The sequence below is a fragment of the Nerophis lumbriciformis genome, linkage group LG32 (genome assembly GCF_033978685.3).
Source record: "Nerophis lumbriciformis linkage group LG32, RoL_Nlum_v2.1, whole genome shotgun sequence".
In the NCBI taxonomy this organism is placed as follows: domain Eukaryota; kingdom Metazoa; phylum Chordata; class Actinopteri; order Syngnathiformes; family Syngnathidae; genus Nerophis; species Nerophis lumbriciformis.
This window is the reverse complement of record NC_084579.2, coordinates 12023930-12031935: the sequence shown is the minus strand read 5'-3', so window position 1 is coordinate 12031935 and position 8006 is coordinate 12023930. Positions and strand designations below refer to the sequence as shown.

The window sequence follows — 8006 nt, the reverse complement described above, 5'->3', positions numbered from 1 at the left end:
TATAGTTAGAACAGTATTTCATATAATTTTTTTTTTGTGTCCTGTCGAGCTTTTTAGGCAAATCATATAGTTGATGTAGATGCCCATATCGGCTGATCAGATTTACTTTACAAAAGAGACGTGTAGGATACTTCTCTTGTTGCCTTATTTGTATTTGACTTTATTAAATATATTTATATTATCATTTGGTGCAGCCGGGCCGGAGCAGGAGGGGATAGAAAGAGAAAAAAGGAAAACAGAGGGGGAAATTGTGGGGACAAGAGGGGGATAAGACAAAGAGACAAAAACAACAACAAGAGCAACATCAGCTAATACAAAATGTACAAATATGAAAGTAAAAGTGATAGCAAAGAAGCAGTTAGCGAAATAAATAATAATACAGAAATGACAAAGAGCATTAGTACACTACAAATGGAGCATCAAATACCAATAGAAATAGCGCTATTTATAATGAACAATACCAATATTTACCTCTATTATCAACAATACAGTTGTTTAAATGCAACAATACATATACGTATATATAGTATTTCATATACAATATATTGATTGTCATAGTTTTCATTTAGCCTAAGGTCAATTGATAGAACATTAACCTGCGAGTCCTCGTCCAAAGTTACTACCCTTTGAAGGCAGCAAGGACCTGACTCGGTGAAAGAAAGAATGTGAACCTCATGCACCTTACTCATGGATAGGTTTGGCCCTACTAGAAGACCGTGTCCTCCAGTTAGAGCAGAGTCATTTCGTAACTTAAGGCGCCGGGGACACGTTTGCTAGGATTAGCTGTAGCGAGCTGACTCAGCAACCTACAAGCCACGGTAAACCGGTTGAGATGCATAATAAATTTAGGGGGCATACAGATTTGAACCGGAGACCTCTTGATCTGCAGTCAAATGCTCTACCACTGAGCTATACCCCCTGCAACACTCACTCATCAAATAGATATGTTAGCCTACAAGCCAAGGTAAACCTGTTGAGACGCATAATAGATTTAGCCCTTTAGCTATTCCTACACCCCAGTCTACCGGACACCACACCTTAGTCATAGGGGACTCCATCCCCAGGAACATACAGCTTAGTAAACCAAGTGTATTCCCGGGGCCAGAGCACCCGACATTGAAGCTAATCTTAGGGCGCTGACTTGCAACAGGCCTAGTAAACACATATGACAGGCTAATCGCACCACTAGCTATGCGAACATAATTGTACATGTCGGGTCCAATAACACTAGGATGAGACAGTCAAAGATTACAAAGAGGAAATAATCAATATTGTAAAAAGATGCAAATCCAAGACCTCAATTATAAACTATAGTTAGAATAGTATTTCATATATAATATATTGATTGCCATAATTTTCCTTTAGCCAAAAGTAAATTAATTCCACATTAACCTGTTCGTCCCGGTCCAAAGTTACTACGCTTTGAAGGCAGCAAAAACATGACTCTGTGAAAGAAAGAATGTGAGTATGGCTTCCTGTTCTTCATGCACAGGTTGTCCGTGTCCGCCAGTTAGAGCAGAGTAATTTCGTAACTTAAGGCGCCGGGGACACGTTTGCTAGAAATAGCTTTCGCGAGCTGACTAAGCCGCGGTAAACCGGTTGAGACGCATAATTAATTTAGGGGGCATCCGGATTTGGACCGGAGACCTCTTGATCTGCAGTCAAATGCTCTACCGCTGAGCTATACCCCCTGAAACATTCTCTCTACCGGACACCACACCTTAGTCATAGGGGACTCCATCCCCCGGAACATACAGCTTAGTAAACCAAGTTCATTACCGGGGCCAGAGCACCCCACATTGAACCTAATCTTAGGGAGCTGACTCGCAACAGGCCTAGTAAACACGTACGACAGGCTAATCGCACCACTGGCTACGCGAACATAGTTGTACACGTCGGATGAGACAGTCAGAGATTACAAAGAGGAAATAATCAATATTTTGAAAAGATGCAAATCCAAGACCTCAATTATAAACTATAGTTAGAATAGTATTTCATAAATAATATATTGATTGCCATAATTTTCCTTTCGCCAAAAGTAAATTAATTCCACATTAACCTGTTTGTCCCGGTCTAAAGTTACTACGCTTTGAAGGCAACAAGAGCCTGACTTGGTGAATGAAAGAATGGCTTCCTGTTCTTCATGCACAGGTTCTCCGTGTCCGCCAGTTAGAGCAGAGTCATTTCATAACTTAAGGCACCGGAGACACTTTTGCTAGCAATAGGTGTAGCGAGCTGACTCGCCCAGCTTGTAGCAGCCCTAAGTGGCCCACAAGCCACGGCAAACCGGTTGAGACGCATAATAAATTTAGGGGGCATCCGGAATTGAACCGGAGACCTCTTGATCTGCAGTCAAATGCTCTACCACTGAGCTATGCCCCCTGAAACATTCTCTCATCATATAGATATGTTAGCTTACAAGCCACGGTAAACCCGTTGAGACACATAATAGATTTAGCCCTTTAGTTATTCCTACACCCCGGTCTACCGGACACCACACCTTAGTCATAGGGGACTCCATCCCCCGGAACATACAGTTTAGTAATTCAAGTGTATTCCCGGGGCCAGAGCACCCGACATTGAAGCTAATCGTAGGGAGCTGACTCGTAACAGGCCTAGTAAACACGTACGACAGGCTAATCGCACCACTAGCTACGTGAACATAATTGTATACGTCAGCTCCAATGACACTAGGATGAGAGAGTCAGAGATTACAAAGAGGAAATAATCAATATTGTGAAAAGATGCAAATCCAAGACCTCAATTATAAACTATAGTTAGAATAGTATTTCATATATAATATATTGATTGCCATAATTTTCCTTGAGCCAAAAGTACATTAATTCCACATTAACCTGTTCGTCACCGTCCAAATTTACTACGCTTTGAAGGTAGCAAGTACCTGACTCGGTGAAAGAAAGAATGTGAGTATAGCTTCCTGTTCTTCATGCACAGGTTGGCCTTACTGGAGGACCATGTCCACCAGTTATAGAAGAGTAATTTCCTAATTTATGGCGCTGTGGACACGTTTGCTAGCATTAGGTGGAGTGAGCTGGTTCGCCCAGCTTGTAGCAGCCCTATGTGGCCCACAAGCAACAGTAAACCGGTTGAGACGCATAATAAATTTAGGGGGCATCCGGAATTGAACCGGAGACCTCTTTATCTGCAGTCAAATGCTCTACCACTGAGCTATGCCTCCTGAAACATTCTCTCATCATATAGATAAGTTAGCTTACAAGCCACGGTAAACCCGTTGAGACACATAATAGATTTAGCCCTTTAGCTATTCCTACACCCCGGTCTACCGGACACCACACCTTAGTCATAGGGGACTCCATCCCCCGGAACATACAGTCTAGTAATTCAAGTGTATTCCCGGGGCCAGAGCACCCGACATTGAAGCTAATCTTAGGGAGCTGACTCGCAACAGGCCTCGTAAACACGTACGACAGGCTAATCGTACCACTAGCTACGTGAACATAGTTGTATACGTCGGCTCCAATAACTCTATGATGAGACAGTCAGAGATTACAAAGAGGAAATAATCAATATTGTGAAAAGATGCAAATCCAAGACCTCAAATATAAACTATAGTCAGAATAGTATTTCATATATAATATATTGATTGCCATAATTTTCCTTTAGCCAAAAGTTAATTAATTCCACATTAACCTGTTTGTCCCGGTCCAAAGTTACTACGCTTTGAAGGCAGCAATAACATGACTCTGTGAAAGAAAGAATGTGAATATGGCTTCCTGTTCTTCATGCACAGGTTGTGCGTGTCCGCCAGTTAGAGTAGAGTAATTTCGTAACTTAAGGTGCCGGGGACACGTTTGCTAGGATTAGCTGTCGCGAGCTGACTCAGCCGCGGTAAACCGGTTGAGACGCATAATAAATTTAGGGGGCATCCGGATTTGAACCGGAGACCTCTTGATCTGCAGTCAAATGCTCTACCACTGAGCTATACCCCCTGAAACATTGTCTTATCAAATAGATGATAAGAATAGGCCACCTACTCAGTGGCCTAGTGGTTAGAGTGTCCGCCCTGAGATCGGTAGGTTGTGAGTTCAAACCCCGGCCGAGTCATACCAAAGACTATAAAAATGGGACCCATTACCTCCCTGCTTGGCACTCAGCATCAAGGGTTGGAATTGGGGGTTAAATCACCAAAATGATTCCCGGGCGCGGCCACTGCTCCCCAGGGGGTGATCAAGGGTGATGGGTCAAATGCAGAGAATAATCTCGCCACACCTAGTGTGTGTGTGACAATCATTGGTACTTTAACTTTAACTTTAGATATGTTAGCCTACAAGACACGGTTAACCGGTTGCAACCCATAATAGATTTAGCCCTTTAGCTATTCCTAAAATTAATTCCACATTAACCTGTTCGTCCCGGTCTAAAGTTACTACGCTTTGAAGGCTGCAAGAACCTGACTCGGTGAAATTAATAATGTGAGTATGGCTTCCTGTTCTTCACGCACAGGTTGGTCCTACTGGAGGACAGTTTCCGCCAATTAGAGCAGAGTCATTTCATAACTTAAGGTGCCGGGGACAAGTTTGCTAGAATTAGCTGTAGCGAGCTGACTCGCCCTGCTTGTAGCAGCCCTATGTGGCCCACAAGCCATGGTAAACCGGTTAACACGCATAATAAATTTAGGGGGTATCCGGATTTGAACCGGAGACCTCTTGATCTGCAGTCAAATGCTCTACCACTGAGCTATACCCCCTGAAACATTGTCTCATCAAATAGATATGTTAACCTACAAGCCACGGTACACCGGTTGCGACCCATAATAGATTTAGTCCTTTAGCTATTCCTACACCCCAGTCTACCGGACACCGCACCTTAGTCATACAGCTTCGTAAACCAAGTTCATTCCTGGGGCCAGAGCACCCCACATTGAAGCTAATCTTAGGGAGCTGACTCGCAACAGTAAAAGTAAAAGTAAATTAATTCCACATTAACCTGTTCGTCCCGGTCTAAAGTTACTATGCTTTGAAGGCAACAAGAACCTGACTTGGAGAATGAAAGAATGTGAGTATGGCTTCCTGTTCTTCATGCACAGGTTGTCTGTGTCCGCCAGTTAGAGCAGAGTCATTTCATAGCTTAAGGCGCCGGGGACACGTTTGCTACAATTAGCTGTCGCGAGCTGACTCTGCGGCCAACAAGCCACGGTAAACCAGTTGAGGTGCATAATAAATTTAGGGGGCACCCGGATTTGAACCGGAGACCTCTTGATCTGCAGTCAAATGCTCTACCGCTGAGCTATACCCCCTGAAACACTCTTTCATCAAATAGATATAATAGCCTACAAGCCACGGTAAACCGGTTGAGACGCATAATAAATGCATCCCTTTAGCTAGTCTTACACTCCAGTCTACGGGACACCGCACCTTAGTCGTAAGGGACTCCATCATACAGCTTAGTAAACCAGACATAATTAACTTTATTAACTGGCCAGAGCACCTGACATAGAAGCAAATCTTAGGGAGCTGACTCGCAACAGGCCTAGTAAACACGTATGACAGGCTAATCGCACCCTTAGCTACGCGAACATAGTTGTAAACGTCGGCTCCAATAACACTAGGATGAGACAGTCAGAGATTACTAAGAGGAAATAATCAATATTGTGAAAAGATGCAAATCCAAGACCTCAATTATAAACTATAGTTAGAATAGTATTTCATATATAATATATTGATTGCCATAATTTCCCTTGAGCCAAAAGTAAATTAATTCCACATTAACCTGTTAGTCCCGGTAAAAAGTTACTACGCTTTGATGGCAGCAAGAACCTGACTCTGTGAAAGAAAGAATGTGAGTATGGCTTCCTGTTCTTCATGCACAGGTTCTCCGTGTCCGCCAGTTAGAGTAGAGAAATTTCGTAACTTAAGGCGCCGGGGACACGTTTGCTAGACTTAGCTGTCACGAGCTGACAAAGCGGCGGTAAACCGGTTGAGACGCATAATAAATTTAGGGGGCATCCGGATTTGAACCGGAGACCTCCTGATCTGCAGTCAAATGCTCTACCACTGAGCTATACCCCCTGAAACATTCTTTCATCAAATAGATATGTTAGCCTACAAGCCACGGTAAACCGGTTGCGATCCTTAATAGATTTAACCCTTTAGCTATTCCTACACCCCAGTCTAACGGACACCACACCTTAGTCATAGGGGACTCCATCCCCCGGAACATACAGCTTCGTAAACCAAGTTCATTCCTGGGGCCAGAGCACCCCACATTGAAGCTAATCTTAGGGAGCTGACTCGCAACAGGCCTAGTAAACACGTACGACAGGCTAATCGCACCACTAGCTACGCGAACATAGTTGTATACATCGGCTCCAATGACACTAGGATGAGACAGTCAGAGATTACAAAGAGGAAATAATCAATATTGTGAAAAGATGCAAATCCAAGACCTCAATTGCAAACTATAGTTAGAATAGTATTTCATATATAATATATTGTTTGCCATAATTTTCCTTTAGCCAAAAGTAAATTAATTCCACATTAACCTGTTCGTCCCGGTCTAAAGTTACTACGCTTTGAAGGCAGCAGGAACCTGACTCTGTGAAATTAATAATGTGAGTATGGCTTCCTGTTCTTCATGCACAGGTTGGTCCTACTGGAGGACAGTGTCCGCCAAATAGAGCAGAGTAATTTCATAACTTAAGGCGCCGGGGACATGTTTGCTAGAATTAGCTGTGGCGAGCTGACTCGCCCAGCTTGTAGCAGCCCTATGTGGACCACAAGCCATTGTAAACCGGTTAGGACGCATAATAAATTTAGGGGGCATCCGGATTTGAACCGGAGACCTCTTGATCTGCAGTCAAATGCTCTACCACTGAGCTATGCCCCCTGAAACATTCTCTCATCAAATAGATATGTTAGTCTACAAGCCACGGTAAACCGGTGGAGACGCATAATAGATTTAGCCCTTTAGCTATTCCTACACCGAAGTCTACCGGACACCACACCTTAGTCCTAGGGGACTCCATCCCCCGGAATATACAGTTTAGTAATTCAAGTGTATTCCCGGGGCCAGAGCACCCGACATTGAAGCTAATCTTAGGGAGTTGACTCGCAACAGGCCTAGTAAACACGTACGACAGGCTAATCGCACCACTAGCTACGTGAACATAATTGTATACGTCGGCTCCAATGATACTAGGATGAGAGAGTCAGAGATTACAAAGAGGAAATAATCAATATTGTGAAAAGATGCAAATCCAAGACCTCAATTATAAACTATAGTTAGAATAGTATTTCATATATAATATATTGATTGCCATAATTTTCCTTTAGCCAAAAGTAAATTAATTCCACATTAACCTGTTCGTCCCGGTCTAAAGTTACTACGCTTTGAAGGCAGCAAGAACATGACTCTGTGAAAGAAAGAATGTGAGTATGGCTTCCTGTTCTTCGTGCACAGGTTGTCCGTGTCCGCCAGTTAGAGCAGAGAAATTTCGTAACTTAAGGCACCGGGGACACGTTTGCTAGAATTAGCTGTCGCGAGCTGACTAAGCTGCGGTAAACCGGTTGAGACACATAATAAATTCAGAGGGCATCCGGATTTGAACCGGAGACCTCTTGATCTGCAGTCAAATGCTCTACCACTGAGCTATGCCCCCTGAACCATTCTCTCATCAAATAGATATGTTAGCCTACAAGCCACGGTAAACCGGTTGAGAGGCATAATAGATTTAGCCCTTTAGCTATTCCTACACCCCGGTCTACCGGACACCACACCTTAGTCATAGGGGACTCCATCCCCCGGAACAGTAATTCAAGTGTATTCCCAGGGCCAGAGCACCCGACATTGAAGCTAATCTTAGGAAGCTGACTCGCAACAGGCCTAGTAAACACGTATGACAGGCTAATCGCACCACTAGCTACGTGAACATAGTTGTACACGTCGGCTCCAATGACACTAGGATGAGAGAGTCAGAGATTACAAAGAGGAAATAATCAATATTGTGAAAAGATGCAAATCCAAGA

The 8006-nt window shown here is 43.5% G+C and overlaps 10 non-coding genes across 10 annotated transcripts; all 10 read right to left on the bottom strand.

Annotated features, from left to right (window-relative positions):
- Positions 1–847: 847 nt before the first annotated feature.
- Positions 848–919, bottom strand: trnac-gca (transfer RNA cysteine (anticodon GCA)). Its single transcript has one exon. It is a non-coding gene; the product is annotated as a tRNA-Cys (tRNA).
- A 700-nt stretch (positions 920–1619) lies between these two features.
- trnac-gca (transfer RNA cysteine (anticodon GCA)) lies at positions 1620–1691 on the bottom strand. Its single transcript has one exon. It is a non-coding gene; the product is annotated as a tRNA-Cys (tRNA).
- Positions 1692–2310: 619 nt separating this feature from the next.
- trnac-gca (transfer RNA cysteine (anticodon GCA)) lies at positions 2311–2382 on the bottom strand. The gene has a single exon. It is a non-coding gene; the product is annotated as a tRNA-Cys (tRNA).
- Positions 2383–3127: 745 nt separating this feature from the next.
- trnac-gca (transfer RNA cysteine (anticodon GCA)) lies at positions 3128–3199 on the bottom strand. Its single transcript has one exon. It is a non-coding gene; the product is annotated as a tRNA-Cys (tRNA).
- Positions 3200–3899: 700 nt separating this feature from the next.
- On the bottom strand, positions 3900–3971 carry trnac-gca (transfer RNA cysteine (anticodon GCA)). Its single transcript has one exon. It is a non-coding gene; the product is annotated as a tRNA-Cys (tRNA).
- A 686-nt stretch (positions 3972–4657) lies between these two features.
- Positions 4658–4729, bottom strand: trnac-gca (transfer RNA cysteine (anticodon GCA)). The gene has a single exon. It is a non-coding gene; the product is annotated as a tRNA-Cys (tRNA).
- Positions 4730–5206: 477 nt separating this feature from the next.
- On the bottom strand, positions 5207–5278 carry trnac-gca (transfer RNA cysteine (anticodon GCA)). Its single transcript has one exon. It is a non-coding gene; the product is annotated as a tRNA-Cys (tRNA).
- Positions 5279–5978: 700 nt separating this feature from the next.
- Positions 5979–6050, bottom strand: trnac-gca (transfer RNA cysteine (anticodon GCA)). The gene has a single exon. It is a non-coding gene; the product is annotated as a tRNA-Cys (tRNA).
- Positions 6051–6795: 745 nt separating this feature from the next.
- Positions 6796–6867, bottom strand: trnac-gca (transfer RNA cysteine (anticodon GCA)). The gene has a single exon. It is a non-coding gene; the product is annotated as a tRNA-Cys (tRNA).
- Positions 6868–7567: 700 nt separating this feature from the next.
- Positions 7568–7639, bottom strand: trnac-gca (transfer RNA cysteine (anticodon GCA)). The gene has a single exon. It is a non-coding gene; the product is annotated as a tRNA-Cys (tRNA).
- Between the last annotated feature and the right edge of the window lie 367 nt (positions 7640–8006).